We start from the raw sequence: 13,449 nt of genomic DNA, 5'->3' as shown, positions 1-13,449 counted from the left end.
GGCAACAGTACCTTTGCTTTGCTCCTAGCTCTGTTGGTGTGCATCCCATGAATAGACAGGAATAAAAGGGACAAGTCTCTGTAGCACTGATGGGCTTTACTTTCATTCAGTAAAACTGGAAGCAGCCATGAGATTTTTTTTGCAAGGTGATGTGCTGCAGACATGTTTTGCTGGAAAGCTGCTCTGAAGGCCTGCTTGGGATCAGATTTTCGTAAGGGTACCAAAAAAATGGCCTCAGCTGCAGGATCAGGAGCCATCCTATTCTCCTCTATCACTCCATTAGGTCAAACCTGAGATCAGTGTGAGATCTGGAGAACAGATCAGCAAAGGCAGAGAAAAAGATCACTGGTGAGTGGGCAAGAGTAGAGTAGAAATAACCAGCCCTTATGTTGAGAAAGTAGCTTAGAGAAGCATTTTCTCTGCTGAAACTTCTGTCCTCATATATTTAATTTGGTTCCTATATATCAGCCTTTATATGTCACATATTATATATATCTTATATTTTTATATCAAATATAAGAAACTGTCCTGCTGCTTGGAGAAAACACTGCAGTTCAAGAAGATCATAAATGTCTCTTTTTTAAAGTAGGTCTTGAGGGATGATCTGCAAGGGGTTCCATCCAGGTGTCCAGAGCAAAGGTCCTCAGGAAATCCATCAGGGACATCTGGAGAAAACACTGTAAGAAAACACTCTTAATTATTCCAAAAGCTCATTAAACTCTTTTTTTAAAGTAAGCCTCCAGGTGTCCAGAAAGTAAGATCCACAAGGTGTCCATGATGAGTTCATCTAGGCGTCCAGAAGAAATAATCTTCTGAAAGACCAATGGATTTCCATGTACCTGGATTCCACCCCACTGCTACCTATTGCATCAGACTTTGATCCAGGGCAACAAAACAAACATTTCCCATCTGATAAAGGATGCTTTTCCTCTTGGCTTCAGAACCCGCTGGCCTCAATTAGCGAGACCCGAAGAGATTTTGATATGCTTAAGCCAGGACATGTTCTGTAAAGAAAGAGGCCCTGCTAAAAGGGTTTCCTGCTCCTGGGGGCTCTTTGCTGCAGCTTTTGGAGTGTAACAGGCACTTACATTAACGTTAATGGGAGAGCTGTGGAAAAGGCCTCCGTCAAACTGGGCCTGCTGCAGTAATGGGCCGTGAGGCCTGGCTTATCTGCTCACTGCTTTAGGGTTCTGTTCTCCCAAACTGGAGCAGGAAATCCAAACTTAGCTGAGCTTAGGTGAGCTGCTGCTGGCTTCGGCGTGGGCAGGGTTTGCATTTGGACTGTAATTATGTGGTGATGTGTGGTTTGTGGCCATCTCTGGGCTGCACAGGGTTAGGCCCCATTTGTGGCCTCCCCAACTCCTGATGTCCTGAGGCACAGTTTCTTTGCACAGCCATAAAAGGAACACCAGGATGGTCTGGAATGGAAGGTACCTTAAAGCTCATCTCATTCCAAGCGCCTGTGCCACGGGTGGCGTCACCTTCTGCTGGATCAGGCTGGTCACAGCTGAGCAAGGCACAGAAATGTCTTCACAGGAGCTTGTGACATTAAATCTGCTCAGGCTATGCCCCTTTAAATCAGCAAAGGCAGATGGAAGTTTGAAATTTAAGGCCCAGGGTGGTTTAATATGATGAAGAAGTGAAGGTGCAGTGTTAGTGAAGGAAGGAGGGACAAGAGGGATAGACGTTACTGCAGGGCTGTGCAGCCCCTGTGTTATTAAGCCTCAAGGTTTAATAAGGTGTTAATTCATCCTTGAACCGTGGCTTTGGCTGTGTCAGGGCTTCAGGGGTGGCAGGCACAGTCCCAAGTGCCAGCTAGCCCAGGCAGACAGGGGATAGCCCACTGGCTGTCTGCTGTGCCTGCATAACCCCAAGGCAGAGGGACCTGAAACTGAGGTTGTCCATGAACCATCACAGCACAGAGTGTGCCAGAGCACCTTCTTGGCTCCAAAACTGGCAGCAGCCAACTCACACAGAGCGGGTACTTTATCAGCAGACACCAGCAGCAATGACCAGAACAAATTCCACCCCAAAAACATTCACATCTGGTAAGAAATGGAGAAGATGATACTGCATAAAGAAGAAGAGCATGGACACACAAGGTACCAGAGAACTGGGAACAAGTTACCTAGAACACACTCAAACTCCAGGAGAAATTGCTAAAACATTGTATTATTTTTGTAACTCTTGTTTTCCTTGCAGAAATTTTTGCTGAGATTTTTAAAATATTATTATTATTATTATTACTACTACTACTATTATTATTATTCTATTCTATTCTAATATTATATTATATTATATTATTATAATATGTAAAACAGTTATATTATTGTTTACATATTTTGTTGTTATTTATATACATTGTTAATATTTTAATGAGAGGACATAGCCTCAAGCTGTGCTAGGGGAGGTTCAGGCTGGACATCAGGAGGAATTTCTTACAGAAAATATGGTTACATATGGGAAGGGACTTCCCAGGGAGGTGGTGGAGTCTCCAGCCCTGGGGGTGTTCAGGGAATGTCTGGACATGTCACTGGACATGACATTTAGTGCTCTGGCCTATGTGATGGGGTGGGGATTGGCACATAAAAGTTGTGCTGCCAAAACCACTGTAAGGTGATGGGAATCACTGGAGTGATGTTGCAATGGGGCAGCTCACCTTAATGGAGCAAATGGGAAAAAAGTGAAAGACTGTGAGCATGGGGATTAGAGGAGGAAAATATTCATTGCAGCCTCTACAGGAATCTCCCTCAAATATAGATTAAATATCTGACCTGACTGTGGGGAGTAGGATCATTCTAACAACTCATGGAGGCACAATGCAAGATGAGTCAAGAGGAGCAGGCACAATGGATCCCAATGAGAACCCAAACTCATTGCTCCACCCTTCCCATCCAGAGTCAAGCCTCCTTCCAAGCTCTGGTAAAACCCTAGTAATCACTTCCTTCTCCACTCTCTCTTCTGCCAGGATTGGAGCAGAGGTGCTGTTTTTGCATGGCACAGCACCATGCTTTGATCTCCAGTTTTATGGTGATAGGCACAAGAAAGATCTCTTCCTTCATTGCATCCGCCCCCCTCTCAAGCTCAGTGATGAGGGCAATCCTCAGCATTTAACATTATGCTAATCCCTGCCTCACTTGGAACCTGGCCAGTTCATTTTCATGCTACACTGCTCATTTCCAGCTTCTAACGTAGTTTTAAAGTTGCATTAAATAAAGAATGGATGTAAAAATCAAATTAATTACTGGACACTCCATGCTACTTAATTTTAAAGCTCCCATTCCACCAGTATTTCTTGTAATCGCAACAAGCTGTGGAGTGCCAGGATGGCCGTATTGCTCTTAAATATGTTGATTAGAGAAAAAAACATGAAATGGAGATAAGTGTTGGAGAATTGATTTGCAATATTGTTTGGAGCTCGTTTTCACTTTGCAGTTTTCAGCTGAGGGAGCTGGGAAAGGGACTGAGCCTGGAGAAAAGGAGGCTCAGGGGGGACCTTGTGGCTCTGCACAAGTCCCTGACAGGAGGGGACAGCCAGAGGGGTCGGGCTGTGCTCCCAGGGAACAGGGACAGGAGGAGAGGGAACGGCTCAGGATGGGCCAGGGCAGGGGCAGGGTGGATATTGGGGGAAATTCCTTCATGGAAAGGGCTGTCCAGCCCTGGCACAGCGGCCCAGAGCAGTGGTGGAATTCCCATCTCTGGAGGGATTTAAACTCCAAGTGGAGGAACACAGATCAGTGGTGGCCTGGGCAGTGCTGGGGGAATGCTTGGACTTGATAGAATCAGATGATTTTCTGATCTTAATGATTCTGTGATTCTGTGATATAGTTGTTAGAAGACAAAACAAAATCATCTTGGATGACAAGTCCTAGGATTCAAAACATACTTTGTGTAAAACTGAGTGTTTCTCTGGTGGCTAAATTGGGATGAATTGTAACACTCAAGCTCCTTTAGACAAGTTTTTCAAGAACTTGTGTTTTAAAATTATATTTTATTTTCTACCTTGCATGTTTAGTCATTACCAAATTCTAGGCAGACAGTCAATTTGCCAAATTGTCTAGGCAGAAAATTTGCAAAATTTGTATTTGTTTTACTATATGTGTAACTTTCAAGGATAAGTGCATATTTTTGTTGGGTGAAGTGCCACAGATAATGTTGCTTTCCAAGTCATAACCTCTTTTTGTGTCCATTTAGCTGTTCTGTAGCTAAATCTGGACATCAGTAGTGAGACCTTCCCTTCTACTCTTATGGAACACCTTGGTTTTTGCATTGTCTGTTTGAGCTGGTTTAATCCTTGCACTCCTATATACCAAATGTTTTTCCCCCTTAATTGCTGGGTTTGTGCTGAGGGCCTTCCTGCTGTCCACAGAGGCACAGCCACAGAAGGTTTGTCCTTCTGCAAATGGTATTTTTCTGTTCCATGGGCTTTTCATACTTTGCTGGGGTGTGTAGGGACTGACCCTACATCTGTACTCTTCTGTAAATAAAAAGCAGTTTGGTAATCCCAAAACATGTTCTCTTGCAAACACCAAGCAGAGGGAGAATGCTTCACTATTTCAAAGGGACCTAAGAGCAGAGCATTGAACCAGGGCCTTTGAAACTAATGTAAGCTTATTTTTATCATTATATTGCTATTTTATTACTTGTTAAAATATATTATTTAATTTATTTTCCTTGCAAGAAGGGGAAGTACCTAGAATTCAGATTCTGATGGTTAAAAAGGGAGAAGCAATGGCACAGAAGGGGTTACACCTGCACAGCCATTCTTCATGGTGCAACTTCTTCCAGGACCCACACAAAAACTTATTAAGCGGCTGCCTGTCACCTCTCCTTAATAAATAAGAATCTCTTTTCAGCCTCTTTGTCTCCTTCACCTCTGGGGCCGGCGTCCTGTAAACACACTGCCAATTAAACCTCACGTCTAGCAAGGCCACAACTAATGAAAAGCAATAGAGAATTCACTGCCTTTTAATGAGGAAAACATTGCTTTTTACAGGGAACAATTTATTGGGCCAATTCCCCCCGTCCATCACCCTGGGGAACTGCTGCCTTTTTTACCCCCTGTTTGTTACTTTGTCAAGCGCGTGTAAAATTGCACGCTGAACACAGAGGTGAAGGCTCTGACTCAATTTATGGTGTGACATCTCTGATCTTGCTCCCTGGATCAGTAAGCGATGCTGGCAATGATATGCATGGAAATTAATTACTGTGCCCGGCAGCGATACAGCAGGCCCCTGCCGTTGATAATAGATCAGTTTGCAGGAGTTTGTTAGAGGGGCGTCTGCTGCTGTTTGCTGTCACAGGCACACAATGTCAGCTCTAAGTGCAAGACACCACAACATCACCACGGCCGTGGCAGGGGAGAGAGGCCACAGGGGCTGCCCCTGGGAAAAAAAAAAAAAAAAAAAAAAAAAAAAAAGGAAAAATAAGGAGGAATTCAGCGATTTTAGACTTCAATTTTTCTTTTCTGAGAGCGAAGAGGAGGCGAAACATAAGGGTACCGCAATGTTTGAGCAAGGGGAAACTTCTACCAAGCCTATGCTATTAAAGTGATATGTATTTAAATGGAAAAGACGGATGGAGAGGCCAGATTGAAAATAAATAATACCAGGAATAAATTCTGGATAAAAACCTACAGGTCGTATCAACCATGCATTTGCTCTGTTATTTTTACAGCCCTTTTTTCCTTGGATTTTCAGTTTAAAATGCATTCATAGAATCATAGAATCATACAATCACAGAATCACAGAATCATAGAACGGTTTGGGAGAATCCTTAAAGATCACCTGGTTCCAATCTAACATTTTGGCTGTGCTATTTTGTGTCCTCTTGTTTTTGCAGGCAGATGCAGCAGGTTTTACTTGGCTTAGCTCACCCATGGCTCAGGACATGAAGGGACACTCAGTGGATCTCAGGGATGATCCTCCTGTGCTGTTTTGGGGAAAACAAGAGATTTGCTCCAGAGCAAGAGGTAGAAAATCTCCTCTCTGAGCTGTTGTGCAGTGTGGTCCATGAGCATCCTTGAATCCCTTTCCCAGGTCACTTCTCTACAGAAGGAGTGCTGAAGCCAGCTGAGATGAAAGGAGGGATGGTGGGTAGGGACAGGCACAAGTCCCCAGTCCTTGCCCCTAACACATCCACCTCTCCTGGCTCTGCTATCTTCTTCACCTCATTCATTTTGGCAGTGGAAAAGAGGTGCTAGTCACTTCCATGTCCTTCTGTGAGGAGCAATTGGACACACACTGGGGTTAGAAGGGCACAAGGAAACTGAACTCTGCAAGAACTGTCACTGCACGCCTTCACAAAATCTTCCTGGCAAGGTATTTTTGTTTGTTATTTGACAATTTTTATCATACTATTTTTATAACACTTTGATGTATCCAGTGAGAGATACCCTTTTCTGCTTGGTCCTTGGACTGTTCATATAGTCATGAACTTAATTTAAAATTTCTTTTATTCTCTCACTTACTTCATGGTTTTGTACGCTTTTAGGCCCAAAAGGGCTCTATGTTGTTTTGGGGACTAGAAAAATAAGACCTGATGTCCACCTAAAACCTCAGCACTGGGGTACCAAGGCAAACAGGGATGATGACACACTTGGTCCAAACACAGCAGAATTCTCCACAAAAGTAATTATCCCAAAAAATGGAGGACTCTAGCTCTAGTTGGTGTCTTTAGTGTCCCTATTCCCAACCCAGTCACAACATTCGGTTTTTTAATGAAAAATATTTCCTGTTTGTGGTGCTGGTTTTCAGTTCACCCTTGTTGAAGCAGCCACAAAAGTCTCCAATGGCAAGAAGGACACCTTAAAAATACATTTGTAAAAAAAATGGGAAACAAAAAGGAATGGATAGTGACAAATACCTTGAAGAAGGAGGCAGGTGGAGAGGAAACAGAAATGTGCATTAACTGGTTCTGATGCCTTGAGTGATCATAGTGCTTGTTGATGCCACATCCCCACAGCTCTTGTGCCATCACTCTCCACCCCCTGCCACTTTGTTTTTTATAGGGGAACATTTCAGAAAATGACAGGTGATTCAAAGAATAAATCATGCATTTGGACCTACCTGGACATCTTCTTTGACCCAGTTTGCACACACATCAAAGAGCAAAGTTTGGTTCTCCCTATTTACCCCCAATAGTGAAATCTAGTAGCTGCCTGAAACATATAAAAAGCCCAAGATTATTTCAAAGCTCTGGAATAAAAAAAAAAAAAAAAAAAAAAAAAAAAAAAAGAGGAGGGAGAGCTGTGAAAGATCATTTCTTTCCTAATGTGACTGTTAGATTTGGCTGGTTTAGCAATTAAACTTTTCCTTTATTTGTTACCCCTACAGACCCCTGGTTAGAATAGGATCCTGAAGTTGAGTCCGCCAGAGCATTGGGCTTACATGATTCAATTAACCTTTAAGGTAGCTCTGGAAGTTGGTACTCTAGGAGATCCTTTTGTTAATTGGCAGCCTGACACAGACAATTAAGTTTGATCAGATGAAGAGGGCATCAGGGACATCATTAGCATACTGTACTGAAGACTACGTGGTGTGTAAAAGTTGTTTAATTTCTGCCAAGGAAGAAAGTGGGGGGCTGGGGGAGCCCTCCTTGCACATACAGCATTTTGCTTATTAAATATTTCATTTCCCTTGCCATAAGCTGCAAATGTTCCCATTTTTTACCCCTCCTTTTTGGTTTCTTTGCACTGCAGTGAAATCCACTGGATGATCATTTCTCTCTTATTAAAACTTCTGTGTTTCACTTGAAGAATTGCACTTAAAAAAAATAAAAAAAAACCCACCAAAAAATCCCCCAAGCAGCCAAAACAGCAACAGAGTCAGCAGGTTTGCTTCAGAGATGGTCACAAAGCCTATGGTAGATGGAAGAGGAGCAGGGTGTGGTTAAAGTGGTTAAAGCTGAAGCTGTGCTAGGTGAGATCTCCAGATCTCATCTCAAAAAGATGCCTTTTGGTGAGGGAATAACAGAATAACATACCTGTGGCTCTCACACAGCGGGTATTGTAATATCTGGGATGCAGAGGGGATGCTGGGATGCAGAAATCCCATTCCTCATGGCCATGCATGTCTTTGCAAAGGCAAGAAGAGCTAAAGGAAGTGAACCCACCACTGATGGGTTGTGAGCTTGGGTTAGTGACTGAGAGATGTTGTTTCTTTGGATTTCTTTTGACTGATATTAACAAAAGTTGCACGGTTGAGGCTATATTAGAAATGCATCTGTGTTGTGTTTTTTTTTTTTTTCTTTTTTCTTTTTTTTTTTTTTTTCCTTGGGCACCACTGCAGAGCAGAATGGAGATGAGCCAAACTATGGCCATCTGTAAAGTTTAGTCACCACCACCATACTACTGAACACAGATTTGCAGCACCTTGCTCACACCAGCTACTAGGCAGTCTCTTTTGTTCCCTTGCCTTTCTTCTGCACTTTTTCTGCGAGCAAGAGGGAAGGCATAGAAACACAGAGTGGTTTTGGCTTTGCAGGGGCATTAAACACAATCCCATTCCACCCTCTGCCATAGGCAGGGACACCTTCCACTATCCCAGGCTGCTCCAAGCCCTGTCAAACCTGGCTTTGGATGCAAGAATCCAGGGGATGTCACAGCTGCTCTGTGCAATCTGTGCCAAGGCCTTACTACCCTCACAGCATAGAATTTCTTCCTGACATCTGATCTAAATCTCTCCTCTTGCAGTTTCAAACCATTCTCCCTTGTCGTATCAATACCTGCCTCTATAAAAGTTGCTCATCCTCTTTTTTTGATAGGTAGCCTACAAGCATCTGGAAACAAGGCACATAAAACCAATAGGCACATGATATCAGGATTCTCCATCCTTGTACCACACAGACAGGCTCTTTGCTTTCTCGTTAGCCTTACATAGTTGCTTCAGCAATTATGATATATATTGCATAATTCTTATAGCATTAGCCTTGCTACATAAGTCATTAATGTGATAAGTTAGTGATAGCAGCAAATGTAGACTCCTGTGCTGTGTGATGCTAATAATATCTATGAGATTTTAGTCCTAATCCAGGGAGACGTTTTCAGCCCTCTACTGCCATTGCATTGTGTAATGGAGAATTAATGGGAAGTTGCAAATGCAGAATGAGTATATTTTCTTTTTTTTTTTGTTTTGTTTTGTTTTGCTGGCTCGCCATGCCCCTTGTAAGGCTCTTGCACAAGAACAAAAGAGCTGAAGATTAATCCAGACCACGGTCCAACAGTGACCAACACTCAGTGCTTTGGGGAGGACACAAGAACAGGGTGAGCACACAGAGACTCCTCCCCAGGATGGTCTTCCAGCTTTCAAAACTCTTTGGCGCCAAGTCCTTGTTTCCCACAGGTCCAGCACCCAGCAGAGCACCATAGAGCTGATTACTCAGAGTAGTAGTGCTTGTGTATTTTTATATATTGTTCTATTTTATTTTTATTGATATATTTTAGCTCTTGATGTATTTTTATTCCACAAAATTTTGGAGCTGTATTGATCTCACATAACTATTTCAATACTTTGGCTGGTAAATAGCAGGAGCAAGTGGTGAGTGTCCATAACTCTCCCATGGCAACTTATAGGTGATTTCAAGCTGATGTTAAAGAGTTAAGAATATGGGAATGCTTGGCTTTTGAGGTGTCTTTACAAGTTTGTGCCAATAAACGCCAGCATTGTTCTGCAGTTACTGAAAGAGTCAAGGCACTTGATGGGAGACTCAGGGCAGCACTTGGAGAGACCAAGTCACACTCTGGAGGTGAAGGAGGAATGGAGATGGGATGGTCACTCACCAAAGTAAACTGCCTCCTGTAAGCACCTCCTTTCAGGTGGGAGGAATCCAGGCAAATCTCCTCTTTCCTATGTGAGGATCAAGTCAGTCACATGCTCATGGCCCAAGTCTACTCATTCCTCCTGGGCAGTCAGAGATTCCCATTTACTCCATGCTGTTTTCCACCTCCTTTCCCTGTGGAGGGGCTCCCCTCTAAAGCAAAGTCATAGAATCGTTTAGACTGGAAAAGATCTGAAATTGTTGAGTCTTGTTTATAGGTGACCAAAAAATGGTGAGAAATGGCAAAATTTTTTAATGCAAAAAAAATTTTTAGTGCAAAAATCCATGGCTCTACATCTCCTAATGGAGACAGCAGGGAGAGGCAAGGAAAGGGACAGGAATGTCAGCAAGTCGAGAGTTTTTACCAATTGACATGAGTCTTCAGCTCAATAAATTAGCAAGAGGGTATGTCAGGACATGAAATGGTGGGAAAAAAACATTTCTATGCAGAAATGTGCCAAATTCCTCTCCAGAACTTAGCTGTGGAGCAGGATTTTACTGCATCCTGCATGTGTCACGGGCACCTCCTGCAAACTCAGGGGCAAACAGATGATTCCTGCTCCATCTGCCAGATTAGGAGCACAAGAAAAGGGCAAAAGGGTGATGAAAAATAAAAAGTGCATTGAAGGCAAATGACTGCACTAGTGAGCTGTGCTGAGAGCACTGGTGTCACTTGTGCCAGCCTGTGAGCAAGTGTGCCCCTTGCACCAGGACTGAGGTTGGCCAAGTTCTGCAGAACTGCAGAAGAGGATGTTTTTGAACCATAGAGGAATAATACTTGAGATGTGTTGGCTGTACAGTTTCATTAAGATGACATAACATCTTGGATAAATTATAATTTTATAATACCTTTGCATGCCACTGCTATTCCTACTATGTTGTTTTATGACGGTGTTAATATACAGATGTTGCTTTAATCTGTTTTTTAATTTACTTTGTATATCCCCTACGTACATTTTGTCGTAAGGTAGTTTATTTTGTAGCAGCTCATTTATTTTAAAAGTTGGAGGGTTTTTTTATATCACTGCTAGCATGCTAATGACATTTATACATGTGTTCTCTTTAATCTCTCCCCTAGTTGCCTGGTACAGAGCACAGATATTATAATTTCTCTGATTTTTCTAAGCCCTGAAAACTGTTTTATTAGGGGTTTTACTTTGAGGTCTAATTTTTTATTTTGAGGTTTATTAAGTACTGTATTTTGGTGTGGTAAACCTTGTGTTTTCACTGATATTTTCATCACAGGGTAAATGTTGCTATGGTAGAGGGATTTAGTCATGTTGATGTCCATCTACCCTTCATTTGATATTCCCTAGAAAACTCTTGAAAGGAGGATATTTTTAGGGGATCATATGTCCCCTCAATTTAGGGTAAGGCAAAGGCAAAAAATTTAGGCTCACCTGTAGTAGTCACATCTAGTTAGGACCTGGATTTTTTTAAAAAAATCACATTCCTCCAATAACCTGAACCTCAGCCCAAGGAGCAGGATGATCCTTTGCTTGGATACACACCCAGGCTGAAGGGAAATTCCTCCCAGCTGAGATCAAGTTCAGCAGGATCTTCAAGATTCCTTCCAACCTAAATCAATCTATGATTCCATCACTTTGTACTTGGGGATGTACCAGTAGAGCAAGCAGGTCACACTGGGGAATAAGGACTCAAGGACTGAAGGCTGGTGCAAAAAGTGGGGGAGGCACGCCCTGGATTTTCAGAATTTGATGAATGATGCTGGTGGCAGGTTTTCTGTGTGTTTACTTGCAGTGACGAAGTGAAGTCCCACCTCTCAAGAACCTTAGTGCAGAGATGTGAAGGAGGGCATGTGCTTTTTGGGGGAAGAAGGAGGAGGGAGCAGCATCTTTCTGAGCAGCTTCCCATGCTGGACTTCTCACATTATGTCTAATTAAGTCTGCTGCCCAGAATGCCATCAAATTAGGAAGTGAACAAATTGCACCGACTTTGGTGGGACGACTCCCTGGTTTCACGCTGCCCCACAGCGTGACTGCTCTGTTTGTGGCTCTGCTTCACTGAATTCCTGGTGAAACTCCTCCCAAAACAGGGACAAATGAGCATCCAGCCCTCACCACAGGCTTTGACTCTTCTGCCTCGATGTAATATCCTGCCAGAGCTCTCCAGCCTCCTTGGGGAGACCTTCTTGCTTTGCCTGAAATTTGTACATCGGGAAAGGCCTGAATATTTTTCCCATAACTTGGTGGGATGGAGCTTGAGAAATGCTGCTGTAGGTGGTTTCATGTTGCCAAAATGTACTTGCTATTTGATGATGTGGGCTTCGGAAGGCCTGCTGTTCCCAATTGTCCATTGCATATTAAGGATGGTTATAGCCAAGAAGACTTCTCTATTTATTTGCTCCCTTTTCACTGTGACTTTATTATGCATGAGCAGCTTGACTGTGATACTCCTTTTGTTTTACATTTTGCATTCATTAAAAACCAGTCATCTGCATATTTTGTGAACCCTCAGGGGTCTCTTCTCTCCTTGATGCATGTGTGCTAGTCCCATTAGCATGGATGGGAATTAGGAGCTCATGCTGAAGAAAAAACACAGGCACACCTCCCTCTGTTTGTCCTCCTACTATTCAACTAGGATATTAAAGAAAAAAAAATCATTACAGAGGATGTTCACTTTGTATTAAAAAAAAAAAAAAAGGAAGGAAGAAAGGGATAGAAACTTGACCATGTATCTCAGGAGATTCTTTTTTATAGCCCAAGGCTAAAGACCTCATAAACAGAGGATGTAAGTAATTTCAGCATGACTGAGATTTATGACTCTGTCTTTACCAGTAAGTAAAGTGGGCCAGACCCACTCCCCAATAGAGAGGACAATTGGTGTGGTATGACTTGCATCCACACCAGTGCCCTCTTCCTCCCTGAGCCTTTTAACATGAGAGCAAAAACTGAGAAAGCTTTCTGGCCCTGTTTTCATCACTAAAAGTCATCAAGAATAGTTTGATGCTGTTTCTGTCTCCCTTAAAATAGTTGTGGGCTGCACTGTGGTCCTCAGTATCTCCTTGGTGGTGATGAGGATGTGGATGAAGAAGTCATGGGAGCTTCCTAACAGCAGTCATTGGAGGATCTTGGGGGTTCCTGACTGACCATCCCAAGACTGCTCCTCCTCCCAAACTACTGAGCCAAGGGATCAAAATGTCCCCAGAAGTTCCTGTGGTGGATGGGGAAGACTGGTCCTGCCCTTATCCCATTTTACAGAGGGCTGCTCTCCTCCCTCTCCTACTCCTGTTGAGCAAGGGTTCAGGCTGTGCATAATTGCTCCCTGTGAACAAAGAAGTGATTTATTTTTTTTTTCCATTTCAGTTAAAACTACTGGTGCATGATGGCCTCTGGTAGAGGGATCCCCTATTTTCTCTGCCTTGTCTCTGAGGGTTAAAGCAATCAGGCTTCTCCACCTCAGACTGAAGTTTTGTACAAAACCTCCACTGCTCCTCTGTGTTTCAAGTTTGGCAGTTCCCCCTTCCACAAAAATGCACGCAGGAAGATGCACAGAGAGATATGAATTTATTTTCTGCATTGTTAAAGCTTCAACATTGCCCTCAAATCATCCTGACACAAAGGCAATGCAGCTCGGTTCACCAACCAGCACATTTTGCCCTGAGCAAAGACA

Source organism: Sylvia atricapilla, chromosome Z, assembly GCF_009819655.1.
Source record: "Sylvia atricapilla isolate bSylAtr1 chromosome Z, bSylAtr1.pri, whole genome shotgun sequence".
Taxonomy (NCBI): Eukaryota; Metazoa; Chordata; class Aves; order Passeriformes; family Sylviidae; genus Sylvia; species Sylvia atricapilla.
The sequence above is the reverse complement of the archived record's forward strand: the minus strand, read 5'-3'. Positions refer to the sequence as shown.